Source organism: Leopardus geoffroyi, chromosome C1 (assembly GCF_018350155.1).
Source record: "Leopardus geoffroyi isolate Oge1 chromosome C1, O.geoffroyi_Oge1_pat1.0, whole genome shotgun sequence".
In the NCBI taxonomy this organism is placed as follows: domain Eukaryota; kingdom Metazoa; phylum Chordata; class Mammalia; order Carnivora; family Felidae; genus Leopardus; species Leopardus geoffroyi.
Window position 1 is genome coordinate 78,749,982 of NC_059328.1, and position 19,356 is coordinate 78,769,337.

Here is a 19,356-nt window from a genome sequence, read left to right on the forward strand (position 1 = left end):
AGAAAGGGAAAGTATTGAATTCTGTAAAACATTTTATTGTATTACCACAAGACTGATGTAATTTCCCCACAAAAACTTTTATATTAAAACTGGGAGGAGAGAGGACACCTGGGTGGCTCAGTTGGTTAAGCATCTGACTTCGGCTCAGGTCATAATCTCACAGGTTTGTGAATTCAAACCCCACATCTGGCTGAGCCTGGAGCCTGCTTCAGATTCCAGGTCTCCCTCGCTCTCTGCCCCTCCCCCGCTCATGCTCTGTCTCAAAAATAAACACTAAAAAAAAAAAAAAACTGGGAGGAGAGAATGCTATCTAAGGGACACAGGAAGGAAGGAAGGAAGGAAGGAAGGAAGGAAGGAACGAAGGAAGGAAGGAAGGAAGGAAGGAAGGAAGGAAGGAGGAAAAACTGGCTAAGAGTACTAGCTAACTAAAATTTGATCCTTTGAGCTGCACATAAAACAGCTATAGCTGAGGTGAAGTTCATGGGTAAGGAGCTAATAAGTCTGTTCCCTGACCACAACCTTCCATTGATACAAACACAAAACTGTTTAAAAAAAAAAAAAGATAGGGGCACCTGGGTGGCGCAGTCGGTTAAGCGCCCGACTTCAGCCAGGTCACGATCTCGCGGTCCGTGAGTTCAAGCCCCGCATCAGGCTCTGGGCTGATGGCTCAGAGCCTGGAGCCTGTTTCCGATTCTGTGTCTCCCTCTCTCTCTGCCCCTCCCCCGTTCATGCTCTGTCTCTCTCTGTCCCCAAAATAAATAAACGTTGAAAAAAAAAAAAAAAAAAGATATATCCACACACACAATTTTTTCCTGGCAGCAGCAAGAGTATATACTAAAATACTGGCTTCCCTATGTTTCAATCTAGAAAGTCTGAAGAAGCACAAATTCAGAACAAGTCTCTTTTTTTTCTGATTTTTTAACTTTTATTATTTTTTTAACATTTATTCATTTTTTTGTTACTGCTTAATTTTATTTATTAACTTACATCCAAATTAGTTAACATATAGTGCAACAATGATTTCAGGATTAGATTCCTTAGTGCCCCTTACCCATTTAGCTCATCCCCACCTCCCACAACCCCTCCTGTAACCCTCAGTTTGTTCTCCATATTTATGAGTCTCTTCTGTTTTGTCCCCCTCTCTGTTTTTATATTATTTTATTTCCCTTCCCTTATGTTCACCTGTTTTGTCTCTTAAAGTCCTCATTTGAGTGAAGTCATATGATTTTTGTCTTTCTCTAATTTCACTTAGTATAATACCCTCCAGTTCCATCCACATAGTTGCAAATGGCGAGATTTCATTCTTTTTAATTGCCGAGTAATACTCCATTGTGTATATAGATATAGATATAGATATAGATATAGATATAGACCACATCTTCTTTATCCATTCATCCATCAATGGACATTTGGGCTCTTTCCATACTTTGACTATTGTTGATAGTGTTGCTATAGACATTGGGGTGCATGTGTCCCTTCAAAACAGCACACCTGTACCCCCTGGATAAATACCTAGTAGTGCAATTGCTGGGTCATAGGGTAGTTCTATTTTTTTGTTTTCTTTTGAGGAACCTCCATACTGTGGAGTGGCTGCATCAGCTTGCATTCCCACCAACAATGCAAAAGAGATCCTCTGTCTCCGCATCCTCGCCAACATCTGTTGTTGCCTGAATTGTTCATGTTAGCCATTCTGGCAGGTGTGAGGTGGTATCTCATTGTGGTTTTGCTTTGTATTTCCCTGATGATGAGTGATGTTGAGTATTTTTTTCATGTGTCGGTTGGCCATCTGGATGTCTTCTTTGGAGAAGTGTCTATTCATGTCTTTTGCCCATTTCTTCACTGGATTCTTTGTTTTTTGGGTGTTCAGTTTAATAAGTTCTTTATAGATTTTGGATACTAACCCTTTATCTGATCTTTATGTCGTTTGCAAATATCTTCTCCCATTTTGTCAACTGCCTTTTAGTTTACTGATTGTTTCCTTCACTGTGCAGAAGCTTTTTATTTTGATGAGGCCCCAACAGTTCATTTTTGCTTTTGTTTCCATTGCCTCTGGCGACATGTTGAGTAAGAAGTTGCTGCGGCCAAGATCAAAGAGGTTTTTGCCTGCTTTCTCCTCGAGTTTGAGGGCTTCCTGTCTTACATTCAGGTCTTTCACCCATTTTGAGTTTATTTTTGTGTATGGTGTAAGAAAGTGGTCCAGGTTCATTTTTCTGCATGTTGCTGTCCAGTTTTCCCATCAACACTTGCTGAAGAGACTGTCCTTATTCCATTAGATATTCTTTCCTGCTTTCTCAAAGATTAGCTGGCCATACATTTGTGGGTCCATTTCTGGGTTCTCTGTTCTGTTCCATTTATGAGTGTCTGTTCTTGTGCCAGTACCATACTGTCTTGATGATTACAACTTTGTAGTATAGCTTGAAGTCCGGGATTGTGATGCCTCCTGCTTTGGTTTTCTTTTTCAAGATTGCTTTGGCTATTCAGGGACTCTTCTGATTCCATACAAATTTTAGGATTATTTGTTCTAGCTCTGTGAAGAATGCTGGTGTTATTTTGATAGGGATTGCATTGAATATGTAGATTGCTTTGGGTAGTATTAACATTTTAACAATATTTGTTCTTCGTATCCAGGAGCATGGAATCTTTTTCCATTTTCTTGTGTCTTCTTCAATGTCTTTCATAAGCTTTCTATAGTTTTCAGTGTATAGATTTTTCACCTCTTTGGTTAGATTTATTCCTAGGTATTTTATGGTTTTTGGTGCAAGTGTAAATGGGATCGATTCCTTGATTTTTCTTTCTGTTGTTTCATTGTTGGTGTATGGAAATGCAACCAATTTCTGCGCATTGATTTTATATACTGCAACTTTGCTGAATTCATGAATCAGTTCTAGCAGTTTTTTGGTGGAATCTTTAGGTTTTTCCATATGGAGTATCATGTCATCTGCAAAGAGTGACAGTCTGACCTCCTCCTGGCCGATTTGGATGCCTTTTATTTGTGTTGTCTGATTGCAGAGGCTAAGATTTCCAATACTATGTTGAATAACAGTGGCGAGAGTGGACATCCCTGTCTTGTTCCTGACCTTAGGGGGAAAGCTCTCAGTTTTTCCCCATTGAGGATGATATTGGCATTGGGTCGTTCATATATGGCTCTTATGATCTCGAGGTATGCTCCTTCTATCCCTACTTTCTTGAGGGTTTTTATCAAGAAAGGATGCTGTATTTTGTCAAATGCTGTCCCTGTATCTATTTACAGGATCATAGGGTTCTTGTCCTGTCTTTTATTGATATGATGAATCGTGTTAATTGTTTTGCAGATATTGAACCAGCCCTGCATCCCAGGTATAAATCCCACTTGGACGTGGTGAATAATTTTTTTAATGTATTGTTGGATCCAGTTGGCTACTATCTTGTTGAGGATTTTTGCATCCGTATTCATCAGGGAAATTGGTCTATAGTTCTCCTTTTCAGTCGGGTCTCTGTCTGGTTTTGGAATCAAGGTAATGCTGGCTTCATAGAAAGAGTTTGGAAGTTTTCCTTCCATTTCTATTTTTTGGAGAAGCTTCAAGAGCATAGATGTCAACTCTTTCTTAAATGTTTGGTAGAATTCCCCTGGAAAGCCATCTGGCCCTGGACTCGTTTTTTGGGAGATTTTTGATTACTAATTTGATTTCCTTACTGGTTATGGGTCTGTTCAAATTTTCTATTTCTTGCTGTTTCAGTTTTGGTAGTGTATATGTTTCTAGGAATTTGTCCATTTCTTTCAGATTGCCCATTTTATTGGCATACAATTGCTGACAATATTCTCTTATTATTGTTTTTATTTCTGCTGTGTTGGTTGTGATCTCTCCTCTTTCCTTCTGGATTTTATCTATTTGGGTCCTTTCCTTTTTCTTTTTGATCAAACTGGCTAGTGATTTATCAATTTTGTTAATTCTTTCAAAGAACCAGCTTCTGGTTTCATTGATCAGAACAAGTCTCTCTTAAACTATATCACATATTACATGAATTTTTTATTTAGCATACACAATATACCAAGCCCTGGGTCAAGAAGTGTGTTAAGCACTGTCACTCCATACCCAATATGAAATAAAAATGATTACCACTGTTCTGAAAAATCCTAAAATGGCAATTAGAATCTTCAACATAATTCTCCAAATAGGTAAACAATGCACAGATCATAGCAAAGTCCTAAAACTTCTACTTTAATGCTAGTTGTGTTAATTTAATTGCAATGATACTAACAGAGGAAAAGTGGGGCACCTGGGTGGCTCAGTCAGTTAAACGTCAGATTCTTGGTTTTGGCTCAGGTCATGATATCACATTCTGTGAATTCAAGCCCTGTGTCTGGCTCCAAGCTAATGGCACAGAGCCTGCTTAGGATTCTCTCTCTTTCTCTTTCTCTTTCTCTCTGCCGTCCCTACCCTGCTCATGCTGTCCCTCTCTGTCAAAATAAATGAATACACTTAAATAAAAGAAAAAAAAGAAAAGAGAAAAGAGAAAAGAGAAAAGAGAAAAGAAAAGAAAAGAAAAGGCACTTGGGTGGTTCAGTCAGTTGAGTGTCTGACTTCAGCTCAGGTCATGATCTCAGTTTGTGAGTTCAAGCCCCACGTTGGGGTCTGGGCTAACAGCTCAGAGCCTGGAGCCTGCTTGGGATTCTGTGTCTCCCTCTCTTTCTGCTCACGCTCTCACAAAAATAAATAAACATTAAAAAATATTTTTTTTTAAAAGTGATCAAATTATGAGAAGGAAATGTATGTTAATCAAAACTGGATAGAAGGATACATATGAAAAATCAGGAAATCCTGGCACAAATATACCAAATATCAATGGGATAATAATTTTTTTTTAACGTTTATTTATTTTTGAGACAGAGAGAGACAGAGCATGAATGGGGGAGGGTCAGAGAGAGAGGGAGACACAGGATCTGAAACAGGTTCCAGGCTCTGAGCTGTCAGCACAGAGCCCAACGCGGGGCTCGAACTCACGGACCGCGAGATAGTGACCTGAGCTGAAGTGGGCCGCTTAACCGACTGAGCCACCCAGGCACCCCTGGGATAATAATTAAGAAGGTCCTCAGCATCTCAGCAAGGTAAAAGTACCATGTTCTATCAACAAGATACACGTGGCCTCCTCAAAAGTTATTTAAGCTCTTTTTCCTTGTCAGGAACTTGAAAAAAGGTTGAAGTGAATGTTATCTCCAATGCTTTCCTGTGTAACATTCTAGAGTCAAAAGAAAATTGATACAGTCTTATATAAAGATTTTCTTATGCAATAATTAGTTTCAATAAAATAAAAAAATCCCCAAAATGTTGCACCTAGAAAACTAAGGTCTTATTCCCTGAAATTTATATGCTAGGCTACAGAAACAATCAGAAGTTTGGGGGACAAATCAAGACAATGTGGGTACATACATTACCAAGACTAAATTTACATAGTTACACAATAACCTCAGACTCTCAGAAGATGTCAAAGAAGCATTTATGATTGCAAGAGATGTTTTTTTTAATCTGATAATATTGAAGAAAACTAAAATATTAAAACTAGTAGGCATATCCACACCACTCTAGGTCTTATCCGCCACAGGGAAGTGGGTCTTCTGTCTAATCAAGTCAGAAGACCTCAGGCCTCATACTCCGAATTGTCCTGGAACTCAAGTTATCTCTCTCTTCCTCCCAGTTTCTGCTTTCAACTTTCAAACATGCTGCTCTGCCATATTTAAAAATCTCACTGAATTTTATTTATCCCTCTGAAAAGCCCTGGTCTCACAGCATCCTGCCACCTCTCATAGCTAAGCAACTGTAAAGATGTTTACCTTTTCATTCTTCCCTTCCTCACCTTCCACTTTCTCACTACAATCTGGCTTTTGCCCTACCATTTTTCTGAAACCACACTTACCAAGGTCGCTCACCAAAAGCCTGTTTATTGATCTCTCTGCAATATATGACCAAGTATTATACTCTATCCTTTTACTTATTGTGATTTTTCTGATTAGAAAATACATGTTAATTACAAACTGAAATATCATAGAAAAAAATGGAAAGTTTAAATACTCTGTAATCCTACTCTCAAAGATAGCCTCTGTTAGCAATATGGTCTATCTCCATCAAGATTTCTTTTCTAGGGGCACCTGGGTGGCTTAGTCAGTTGCGCATCCAACTCTCAATTTCAGCTCAGGTCATGATCCCAGGGTAATGGGATTGAGTTCCATGTTGAACACGGAGCCTACTTAAGATTCTCTCTGTCTCCACTGCCTCTCTCCCTCTCCCCTGCTTATGCTTGCTTTAAAAAAAAAAAAAAAAGAAAAAAAAATTCTTTTCTATACATATACTAACATAGGAGTATATATGTATATTTTTAACTTAACAAAAGTTAGAGCATACTATACATATTTCTTTAAGAATTTTTTTAATGTACCTTGATCTCCTGTCCTTGTTAGCATTATTAGTAACTTGATTAACAAGCTCCTAAAGAGCTCCTCATCATAATACCCAAAGCATATGAATGTCACTTTAGAAAAAATTTTTTTTGTTTATTTATTTTTGAGACAGAGAGAAACAGAGCACGAGTAGGGGAGGGGCAGAGAGAGAGGGAGACACAGAATCTTAAGCAGGCTCCAGGCTCTGAGCTGTCAGCACAGAGCCCCATGCAGGGTTTGAACCCACCAACCTGAGATAATGACCTGAGCCAAAGTGGGATGCTTAACCAACTGAGCCACCCAGACACCCCTATGAATATTACTTTATTATTTTTTAAACATTTATTTATTATTGAGAGACAGACCGTGAGTAGGAGAGGGGCAGAGAGAGAGTTAGACACAGAATCTGAAGCAGGCTCCAGGCTCTGAACTGTCAGCACAGAGCCTGAAGTGGGGCTGGAACTCAGGAACCGCGAGCCAGATCATGACCCGAGCCGAAGTCGGACGCTTAACTAACTGAGCCACCCCCGCACCCCTTTTAATATTTTTTTAAATGTTTATTTAGTTTTGACAGAGAGACAGAGCATGAACAGAGGAGGGGAAGAGAGAGAGGGAGACACATGTATGAAGCAGGCTCCAGGCTCTGAGCTGTCAGCACAGAGCCCAACCCGGGGCTCGAACCCACAGACCACAAGATCATGACCTGAGCCAAAGTCGGAAGCTCAACCAACTGAGCCACCCAGGCGCCCCTGAATGTTACTCTAAATGACAAAAGAAGCTCGGCAGATTAAGTTAAGGATTTTGTGATGAGGAGGTTATCCAGATTAGCAGGGTTGGGCCCATCTGAAAATGTTAAACAGCTGGCTTAGAAGATGGAAGAAGGTGCAAAAATAATATAAAAACAGGGAGGGGCCAAAACATAAGAGACTCTTAAATATGGGGAACAAAGAGAGAGTTACTGGAGGGGTTGTGGGAGGGGGGATGGGCTAAATGGGTAAGGGGCATTAAGGAATCTACCCCTGAAATCATTGTCGCACTATAAGCTAACTAACTTGGATGTGAAAGAAAGAAAGAAAGAAAGAAAGAAAGAAAGAAAGAAAGAAAGATCCACAGAATGCAATGCAAATATAAGTAATGCAACTCTAGCAGCTGGAAAAGGCAAGAAAACAGATTCTACCCTTGGGAACAGCCCTGCCAATATCTTGACTTTAGCCCTGTGAATCAGACCTCTGACCCCCATAACTGTAAGAGACTTAATTTTTTTTAAGCTAAGTCTGTTAATTTATTACAGTAGCAATAGGAAATACAGTATATACACACACCATATTACCTTAACTGTATATCATGCTATCATAAGAATGTACCACATTTTAGTTAGCAATCCTTTACTGATGGCTACTTGGGTTGTTTTCTTTTTTTTTTTTTTTAAGTTTATTTATTTTTGTGAGTGAGAGACAGAGACAGAGAGAGAATCCCAAGCAGGGTCCACACTGTCAGCACGGAGCTCAAGAAGGGGCATGAACTCACAAATGGCAAGATCATGACCTAAGCCCAGACCAAGAGTTGTATGCTTAACCAACTGAGCCACCCAAGTACTCCTACTTGGGTTGTTTTCAATTTTTTATTTTATACCAGGTGCCAAAAATACCTCTAAACATTTGTGTAGTTCTCTAGGAGTTATTCCATAAAGTACAACTACTGGATCAAGAAATATGAAATTTCAGGGTACCTGGCTGGCTCATTCAGCAGAGCAGGCAGCTCTTGATCTCAAGGTTATGAATCTGAGCCCCACAGTGGGTGTAAAGATTACTTAAAATAAAAAATAAATAAACAACAAAAGAAATGTGGTATTTCAACCTATATAATATATAAAAAATACATTATATACATTTTAAATATATAAATAAATATATATATATTTAACAGACAGATATAGAAACATGTAAATAACCTCCAAAAAGGCTGTACTTTTCTCTCCAAAATCTATTCTTCAGCTCCCTCTAATTACTGCCACACAAATATCCAAAAGCCTAGGACAGATACATCGGGGTCATCTGGCACCTCCCTTATCTTCACCCCACATACCACAGCTCTAGAATCCTTAAGATCCCCCCCACCCCGCCCTGTCTAATTCCTTGGAATAGGAGTACATCAATTTTCAACTCTATTACTTTACTGTGTGTTTTCCCTATCTTAAGTCTTGTGCTCCACTGTACCAGAATAAACTTTCTGGAACTCAGCTCTGATTTAACTAGACTCTTCACAGATTGCTGCCGGAAATGTGGAATGGTATAACCACTTGGGAAAAATTGTTTGTAACTGTCTTCTAAAGTTAAATATGCATCTATCCGCTGACCCAGTAATTCCACCTCTAGTTATTTATCCAATAGAAATGAAAATGTATGTCTCTAAAGAGACCAGTAGTCAAGTGTTCATAACAGCTTTATTCATAATAACCAAATGGGGAAATGGATAAACTGTATTATAGCTATACAATGGATTACTGCCCACCAATTAAAAAGAACTATTGATGTGAGCAACAACATGGCTTAATTTCAAAAACATTATGGTGAACAAAAGAAGCCAGACAGAGAAGAATACACTGAATTATTCAATTTTTATGGTAAGTTCAAGAACAAGAAAACCTAATCTGTGGTAAAAGATAACAACAGGGTCTGACTAAAAGAACCATGAAGGATTATTGGGGGGAGAGGTAAAGAGATTCACAAAGGCATATACATTTATCAAAACTCAAATGTATAGTTAAGTTCTATGTGTTTCACTGTAAATAAATTTACCTCACAAACTTTTAAAGCAATATTAAAATTTAAAACTTACTTCACTCAGCATTTTCCCTTACTAGTTATAAAAAGCCTCAAGATTTAAGACAAGTTAATCACTTAATTACTTTTTTAAATTTTTTTTTTTTTACATTTATTTTTGAGAGACAGAGAGAGGCAGAGCACAAGTGGGGGAGGGGCAGAGAGATCGGGAGACACAGAATCAGAAGCAAGCTCCAGGCTCTGAGCTGTCAGCACAGGGCCCGACGTGGGGCTTGAACTCACAAACTGTGATATTATGACCTGAGCTGAAGTTGGACGCTCAACCAACAGCCACGCAGGCGCCCCTTAATTACCTTTTTTATCATCTCACTCAGAAACAAGAATGTATCAATTGTGCCTTCCCCTGGAGTTTATAAATTTTGTGAGAGCAAGGATTTTGTCCATGTAGAATAGATCACCATTATCTTCCCAATACCTATCATTATGTTTGACACAGAGGAGATGCTAAGTATGTTGTCTTTGGTGGTTCTTAATGATTTACTGACAACTGTATAACTTCTTTAAATTTCTAGATCACTTACTGATTCATTTTTCTGATCTTGTATATTTACATATAAATGTACCATCATGCTTGATAACAATTACAAACCTCGCTCATCTGGGGCACCTGGGAGGCTCAGTCGGTTGAGCCTCCGACTTCACCTCAAGTCATGATCTTGCAGTCCTTGAGTTCAAGCCCCAGGTCAGGCTCTGTGCTGACAGCTCAGAGCCTGCCTGCTTCAGACTTTGTGTCTCCCTTTCTCTCTGCCCCTCCCCCTGCCTCAAAAATAAATAAAAAACATTTAAATAAATAAATAATAAATAAGTAAAATAAACCTTGCTCATCTGACACTAGAAAAGAAGCTTCTCCACATTTTCAAAAAGGCAGTCAGGTTGAGTCTTTAACTTTGTGCTCATCTCTCACATGTATTTCAAATAAATATTCAAAGGCAGACTTTTCATGGGCTTATTCCCTAAAATTCATTCTTTTTTTAAATTTTTTGTTTTATTTATTTTTGAGAGAGACAGAGAGAGAGAGAGAAAAATGAGGGAGGGGCAGACAGAGAGAGAGGGAGACACAGAATCTGAAGCAGGCTCCAGGCTATCAGCACAGAGCGCAATGCAAGGCTCAAACCCACGAACCATGATATCGTAACTTGAGCCGAAGTCAGCACCTTAACTGACTGAGCGACCAGGTGCCCCCAAAAAATTCATTTTCAATTTACTTCAAGCTCTATCTTCTCACCATCAAGTCTTCTCAACTATCCTAATTTCTGGTATACCTGAAGATATTAAATTTTCCTTCTCTCATGTATCTCACTTAGATACATTATACAGTTGTTCATTAGAGCTACACTTTTATCCAGTATCTGTTAGCACTGATCTAACAAATTTACTAGCATAATTTATGAAAATACTAGATCCATTTTTGACATAGCAAAAAATCTATACCAGGCCAAAAAAGAAGACAGCTATTAATCATTTGAGCGCCAACCCAAAGATAAGACAAAATCCCCCTCTTCACTTTTATATCAATGCTTGCACTTTCCTACAAAAAACAAGAGCAATGATCAATAACACAGCCAGTTCTGTTCCTCTCTCTCATCAAGGTCCCTTCCAACAACACAGGAACCAGCAGTTCCTCAAGGAGAGAGCCCTAATCATCAACTCACAGGACACTGAAAAGAACAACCAACAATGAAGACCCAGATAGCCAGTCTGACCAGCTTTATGGAACACTTTTCAGAGTATAATTGTGAGGGGTGGATTAGTACAAAGAACAATTAACAAGCACTAAACCCACATTATCTTTGGCCACTTAAAGGATAAACTTCAAACAGCATAGGCAGGGAAAGCTCTCTATAAGTACAGATATCATTTAAAAAAAAAAAAAAAAAAAGGTGGAAATAGCAACAAACACACCAGGCCATTTGAAATAATGAGCAACAGTCAACGGGTTCTATCCACAAAACACTAATTAACCTACATGTTTCCAAAAGGGCATTTTAGCACAGAAAAAGATGGACATAACTTAAAGGTAAATACTTTAAATTGTATACACTTGGCCTAAGAGAAAACAAATGATTTCATTGCGAACTTTTTGTTAAAAACTTTTTTTTTTAATGTTTATTTATTCTTGAGACAGAGACAGCGTGAACAGGGGAGAGGCAGAGAGGGAGACACAGAATCTGAAACAGGCTCCAGGCTCTGAGCTGTCAGCACAGAGCCTGACACGGGGCTTGAACTGTAAGACCATGACCTGAGCCGAAGTCGGATGCCCGACTGAGCCATCCAGGCACCCCAAAAACTCTGTCTTAAAGACCATTTGGAAACCTACTGACTTAGTGTTTTAAAAAAAATAAATAGGGATGCCTGGGTGGCTCAGTCGGTTGGGCGTCTGACTTCAGCTCAGGTCATGATCTCACAGTCTGTGAGTACGAACCCTGCGTCGGGCTCTGCGCTGAAGCTCAGAGCCTGGAGCCTGCTTCAGATTCTGTGTCTCCCCCCTCTCTGCCTCTCACCTATTTACACTGCTCCTCTCTCTCTCAAAAATTAAAAAAACATTTAAAAAATTTTAATAAAGAGTGCAAAGAATCACAAAACTATTAGAGAAGCTTAACATAAAACTTTCAGTGGGTGGTTTTAGCTAATTATCAGTTTATGTTAACTATAAACTAAGATCTCTACAACCTTAGTAATAGTTTCCAATTTTTTATGGTATGGAATCCTTCTTCAAAATTAAAAATTCTTCTCCCATGACCACAGTTGGATTGAAATATTATGGATTGAAATGACAAAACCACCATGACTTTTTAATAACTTTTATGTTACAAATATGCAAGATTATTTATTCATTCACTATTAAATGTTTAATGTCTATATGGATTTTCAGACCCCTTGCAGAGATACATAGCTCAATCTGTTTTCTCTAGTCACTAATCCCCTCTTTCCCATGAGTTTCCCACTTTTATTAATCATCAGAGAGATCACCATTTGGCTTACCTTTAAAACCATTCCCAATCCTGAGAATGTATGATTCTGGGACAAGTACTTCTCAAAAGAATTTGGGGATTTCTAGAGAAAGGTCCCAATATATTTGGGACCCAATATTTTGTCCCTCCCCACACTCTAGGTAACAGTAAAGAAATTTAAAAGCTATAATCCTTCAAGGAGCAGACAACAGTGAAGGGCAGATGGCAACACATTTTTATAATGAAAGCAGATGATTAAGGTTAAGTTGGCAGATAGAACACACACATCTAATTTTCCTCCCTCATAACACTCTACTAAAACAAGGAAAAAGATGTTGTTGTGCTATATTTTTAGCTCATAAACCATAAGGACAGGGAGAATGGAAAAAGAGACAACAGCAATAAAATTTTGGAGGCTGGAAAGAAGATGAATGAGTGGTAACTGACTTTGTCGAAGACAGCCAAATTACAAGCCAGCAGTGCCGGCAATTTAGAACAAAACCCAATTTATACTACACAATCCTCAAAAGGCTTAGGAACTGCCAGAACAAAGAGGAACAAGAGAGACCCAAATAAGAAAGGATCAGGTGAAAGCTGTGAACAGTTAGAAACCTAGACCCCATTCCTTCTCCAAGCTGCTGAGTAGCCCACACTCAATGCAGCAGCTGACTGGAGATTTATTCTCTCAAGAGAGCAAACCATAAAAGGTAGAGGACATAAGTATCCCAACAAAAAGAAGCAAATCAGGTGACCTTATATACTGAATGTTCTATGACTCATTCTCCAGCCGTGTTTCTTGAATTCCCAGATCACTAGCTACCAAACCTCTACCCTCCAAGCACAAAACTGGAAGATACTCTCTGGGCAATGTGGCCAGACCAAAAGGAAAGACAGAAACCCTGGAGTAGCTAGCTTCAAACAGTCCAAGTGAACCAATGGTTTCAATCTTGACCACATAGGGGAATCACCTGGACAACTTCAGAAAATACCGATGTTAATCTATAGGGATAGAAATCAGAATAGCAGTTGCCTCTGGGCAGGGAGTGGGGAAGAGAGAACAAAGATATACTAAGGAATTTTACAGAGTTTTCACAATGCTCTGTATCCTATTAGTTACATGGGTGTATACATGGCAAAATCAAACTATTTACTTAAAATGTGTGAGTTTTACTGTAGGCAATCATATCTGTTTAAAAAATATTGCTACCTGGGTCCTACCCTCAAAGATTCTGTTGTATTTTGTCTAGCAGTGTGTCTCTATTTTTTTTTAAGCTCTCCACGTGATTCTACAGTGCAACCAAAATTGAGAACCACTATTCCATGCAGGAGATTATAGAGTAAAACTGGAAGTCAGTAAGCCCCACCTACAAGCTCAGGGCTTCCAATCAGCTTTTAGTCCCCACTCTCAATCATGAAAAAACCAAGGATTATCAAAACTCTGAGCAGGGCCTCAATTACAGAAAAAAAAGTAACTTAGAGGAAACAAACTACACAAGGAAAAGAAAGCTTAAAGAGACTATCTTTAACATTCTCAGATACCGCAACACATAACAAGAAAGAGATGGAGGAATACATAATTGGGTAGAGGACAGGAAGCCAAACCTACAGGCCTGCATAAGGGAATACAGTCAAGAAGCTGATCTACAGGGCACCTGGGTGGCTTAGTCGGTTAAGCATCTGACTCTGGATTTCAGTTCAGGTCATGATGTCAGCACGGAGCCTGCTTGGGATTCTCTCTCCCTCTCACGTGTGTGCCAGCTCACTCTCCCTCAAAATCAGTAAATAAACTTAGAAGAAGGAGAAGAAGGAGGAGGAGAAGGAGGAGGAGGAGGAGGAGGAGGAGGAGAAGAAGAAGAAGAAGAAGAAGAAGAAGAAGAAGAAGAAGAAGAAGAAGAAAGAAAAAGGGGGGGAAAAAGCTTATTTGCCTCACTCACAGAACCCCAGGAAGGCTCAGGACTTGGAAGTCTCCAGACAGTATATAGTCAGGATGGGAAAGGTATGGGGCTGACGAGCAGGTTAGTAATTTAAACTCTGCAATATATAGGCCTTTTAGTTTCTCTTCATTTACGTCCTCTCATAAATTTATTCCCTAAAAACAGTGACTTGGAGAGACTCCAGACTCAAAAAAGTAGAATGAAGCTAAGGCTGAAAGCCAAGGAATTAAGCAGAAAAGCATGTATTGTGAATAGCAGCCCCTATCTACCCACAGCCCAATTCCTTTGCTCAGCACTCAGAACAGTGCCAGCCAGGCATATTACCTCCCCCACTCTCACCCCTACCCAGTTGAATTTATATGTCCTTTTTGCATGCTGCCAAACCAATTTTCATAATAGCACTTATAGTGGAGGATAAAGGTCTCTTCTTGAATTTCTACTTACCCTCCTAGATTCTAAACCCCTAAGGGCAGGGGAAGCATCTTAATCAGCTTTATATCCCCAAAGTCCTAACACAGTGATTGTCAATATACTCAACACTCTAGAACTCTTTAATTGGTCCTAGACACTACACCAAAGGAAAAAAAAAAAGAAAGAAAGAAATGAAAAAAGAAATAACAAACCAGCTTAGAAAACTAGAACATACAAGGTGTAGTTCAGATTAGGTCGCAAATGAAGATTAAAGACTTAGATCAGCTGTACTTTTTTTTTTTTAAGTTTATTTATTTATGAGAGAGAGAGACAGCACAAGCAGGGGAGGGGCAGAGGGGGAGAGGGGGAGTCGGGGGAGAGGGAGAGAGGCATAGAATCTGAAGCAGGCTCCAGGCTCTAATCTGGTCAGTGCAGAGCTGACACAGGGCTCGAACCCACAAAGTGTGAAATCATGACCTGAGCCAAAGTCGGACGCTCAACCAACTGAGCCACCCAGGTGCCCCATATCAGCTGTACTTCTATATACTGGCCACAAGTATTTTAAAATATCACTTACGATAATGTCAAAAATTTCAAATACCTAAGATTAAACAATAAAAGATGTGCAAGACTTTTACACAGAAAACTACAAAACATTACTGAAATTTTAAAAGACCTACATAGAGATATATACTATGTTCATAAATTGGAAAACTCGATATTAAGATGTCAGTACTCTCCAAATTGATAGATTCAATTCCAATTTCCAAAATTTGTTGAAATTGACAAGAAGATTCTGAAATTTATATGGAAATGCAAAGAGCCAAAACTGTCCATTATTAAGGAACAAAGCTGGAGGCCTTACACTATCACACATCAAGGATTATACAATTACATTAATACAGGAATATTGGTGCAAGGATAACAAATAGACCAATAAAACAGAATATCCAGAAACAGATCCACACTTAAACAGTCACCTGATTTGTGAAAAAGTGCCACCAGTGCAGAGGGACAAGTATGGTTATTTTCAATAAACAATGCTGGGTCAAAAAGATACCCACCTGGTAAAAATTGAATTTTGACCCCCTATAATCCATGGAAAACTTACTATAAATTGTACACTTTAAATGTGAAAATTAAAACAAAACAAAAATTTTGTAAGGTAACACAGGAAAACATCTACATATTCTTAGGCTAAGAAAGATTTCTTAAATAGGAGACAGAAAGCAGTAATCATAAAGGAAAATAGTAAATATACTTCATTAAAATTAAGAATGTCCATCCACCAAAAAAACACCATTAAAAGAGTGAAAAAATAGAATGGAAATAAGATAAATTATGTATAATTTATAGACAGGGTGTGTGTGAACCTCCCAGAAAGGACTCATATCCAAAATATTATAAATTAAAAAAATAAGACTCGGGCATTTTACAAAAGACATATAAATAACCAATAAAAGATAAAACCACAATCATCAAGAAAATGCAAACTAAAACCACACTAATATATTACTGCACTTCTATCAGAATAGCACAAAGGTTTCAAACTGACAAGCACCAACAAGGATGTGGGGTAACTGGATTAAAATTCTCTAATTAGCACAACCACTTTGCGAAAATGTTCAACAGTATCTAATACTTGAGTTTATCATCCACATACCTCACAAACCAACAATTCCACTCCTAGGTATAAACCCCAACTTAGTAATGTTCTGTTTCTTGATCTGTGGTGGTATACTCAGTAAAAATCCTTTACCTACCCACTTAGGATTGTGCACTTTTTCTGCATAGTATACTTTAATAAGCTTTCTAAGTTTCCTTGACACACAGTTCTCAGAGACCTTAAGGGTAGCATTTTAGAATAGACAAGAAGCTTCAGGTAAATTCAAGACAGGTTACTTAAAAAAAAAAAAAAAAAAAAAAAAAAAAAAAAAAAAGCTATTAACACATTATCAGCCCAGAACAAAGGCAAAAACCACCAACAGATAGTTTTACTTGGTCTTCAAAGAACACTGGATTTCTTTCTTTCAGCAAAGAAAGGGGTTTATTATTCTACACTGCAACCCAAAGAAAAGATATCTTTGCAAGAAAATACTGCTTTTCAAAATCACCTCTAACAACAACGGATAGGAGGAAAGCAAAGGAACCATCCCAAAAGTTTTGGTTTAACTCTTCGGGGAAAGGATGACAAATGACTTGATCTAAAACGCCCAAAGAAACAGACACAAAGAAATCACGTCAATTCTAAAACAAACACGAATACCACAATTCCATCTACCGGAAATTCTGCGGTTAATTTGAGGCTTGCCCCGCTAGTCATAAGGTGATTCAGTGATGGCTACTAACGCTGTCCAAGGATACCCCAGGGAGTCACCTAGCACACCTGGCTTGCCCATCACTTGCCTGGAGACTCTGCCTTGCGCAGAATCCCGGAGGCCAAATGAAGACGCCAACTTTGCAAGTAAGGGCGCAGGTGGTCTCACTCCATCGGGGCACCCGGAGAGAACGGACTTCTGGCCTCGAGAGCGGGCATGAAACGTCAGTATCCCACACAGGATTTGAGAGAAAGCGCCCCCGAAGCTCCCCGTTCCCTCCACCTCCCTGGGACTCCACTGGGAGACCAGCTAGCGAGTTTTCTCCTCAGAGCCCACGGGAGGACGGTCCCGGGCTGCCGCGGCCTCAGGGAACTTAGGCCCTGGCGGGGCCGGGCGCGCCCGCCCCGCTCGCGCCGCAAGTTTGGTGGCGGCCCCCACTCGCCGCGCCTCGGCCCCGCTGTGCGCCCCGCGGAACCCGGGCTCGCGGCCCATCCGGCCTCCCGGCCCGCCCGGCCTGGCGCGGCGCCCCTCACCTTGGAAACGTTGGGTGGACTCCGCCGTAAACATTAACTTCCCATCCAGCCGGCAGCCTCGCCGCCGCGTCTCAGCGCCTCGGCCCCGGCTTCGACTCCGCGGGCCGCCTTCCCCGCCCGTTCTCAAGCGCCGAGCTCACTGACGAGCTCAGAGCCGCCTCCAACCCTCAACCACCCCTCTGGGCACAGCCACTGCCTTAACTACTACCCGACCCCAACCCTGCCCGCCCGCAGGCTACTCCAGGGTCTGGCCGGCCGCGTCAGGAAAGCCCAAGGCGCAGGCGCGGCAGAGCCTTAAAGAGACCGGCAGCCTCTACCACATAATGGGTTCGAGCAGGTTAGGGGCCGGGCAGCCGGTCGAGAAAAAGAGAAACCGAAGGGATTGGGCCGTGGGGAACGGGGGCGGGGAAATCCCTCTCCCTCCTCCGCCTCTCTTTCAAAGCGGAGCCCTCAGCCTTACAAATTGCAGACTTCCCCAGTCTCCTGAACCGCCCCTTGCCTGTAAGAGCAGCACAGGACACACCCCCTAGGGGGCCCGAGAAGACCCCAAGCTTGGAGCTGCAGGCTTTGCTCTACCGCATCGCCCACGCTCCTCCTAGGCCGCGGGCACGCGACGCAGACGCGCAGGCTTCGAGAGGCCCTCCCGGCTCCCCGAGAGGTGACTTAGGTCACTCTGAAAAACAATAATCAGTGTGCAAATAGCACTTATGATTCCAAATCCCTCTACCATCAGTCATCTCGACAAACAGGGTTTATGCAAAGTCCCGCAGGGGGCAGAACCTGGGCACAAATACATGCCGTCCAGCCAGGCAACCATCCAGTATCAACGAAGAAATTCTTAGAAGTACGTACTTAGTTTGGGACAGAAACTGTCTACTAATTCCGGTCTAACCCCGGGAAAAACGGGCAAGAAAAATAATAAAGATAATACAAATTGCCTTCATTATACATTTAGAAGTTACAAAATGGGAGTAAGTATCAGCACAAAAAAAAAAAATCCAAAATTGTTTGCCTAGAAATTAGATAGTCCCTGGTTATTTTCTGACGCAAATTTACGGTTTCCAGAAAGGGTTTCACTGTAGTAAGCATTTCATAAAAAGAAAAACGCTCCACTTTTTTTTTTTTAAACAGGCTTAGGAAACACTAAAAAATAGGAAGTAGAGCCATGCCCTCCATCCAGCTAAAAACTTTGAAACCTTGAAATTTTATGAGGCAAATTTTTTCATAACTTAGGTCATGCCATTATTTAAAGTTAATTTCAATTGACAATTTTATTGCAACTGAATCCATTTTGTATAAGAAAGCTAACAGACATCTTGAAAAATCTACCTTTCCCTCCTATATTACATCTATCAGCAAATCCTGTTGATTTCACCTTTGAAATTTTCTTTGGATCTGTTCTCTTCTATCTCTTCCATCACCACCCTAGTCCACCTGTATGGGGGTGGAGGGGTGTCTGACCTAGTCTTCTAAATGGCTTACCCACATGCCCCTTAGTTCCTCTCTCATGTCTTCTCCGCACAAAAGGCTATGTGACCAAGTCACTTCCCAGGTAAACCACTTCAATAGCTTTCCATTCTCTTGGACAAAAACCCTCAGCTAACCAAGCCTAATATGGTCAGATGTCTGGCCCACCTCTTCTCTCCATCTCTTGTCACTGTTTAGACTACCCGTCTTCTCCATCCTGCTGTCTCTTTTCCAGCCACACTGGCCTTTTCCAATCCTTCAAATCTTCCTCTCTTGACAGAGCTTTTGCATATGCTTTGCTCAATGCTTAGAAATCTTTTCCAACCCTCAAACCTCTTACCTCAGTCGGCTCTTGTCTGTACCTCTGAGGAGCACCCTTGGACCCTTGGTCCCTTCCTATCATACTGCACTGAAACTGTAATTGTATGATTATTTTGTTGAATTTTTATTCCCTCCTCAACTGGATTATTACATCCATAAGTCCAGG

The 19,356-nt window shown here is 40.4% G+C and overlaps 1 protein-coding gene across 15 annotated transcripts in view; it reads right to left on the reverse strand.

Moving 5' to 3' along the window:
* The window catches only part of EVI5 (ecotropic viral integration site 5), a 244,123-nt gene extending 226,377 nt beyond the window's left edge, over window positions 1-17,746 (reverse strand). For 10 of the 15 annotated variants that reach the window (XM_045478298.1, XM_045478293.1, XM_045478297.1 and 7 more), the window contains exon 1: window positions 17,403-17,746. The gene's annotated coding sequence lies outside the window, so the exon portion shown is untranslated. The remainder of the gene's footprint in view (window positions 1-17,402) is intronic. The other 5 variants (XM_045478304.1, XM_045478292.1, XM_045478294.1 and 2 more) reach the window with 1 other exon arrangement.
* Window positions 17,747-19,356: the final 1,610 nt, after the last annotated feature.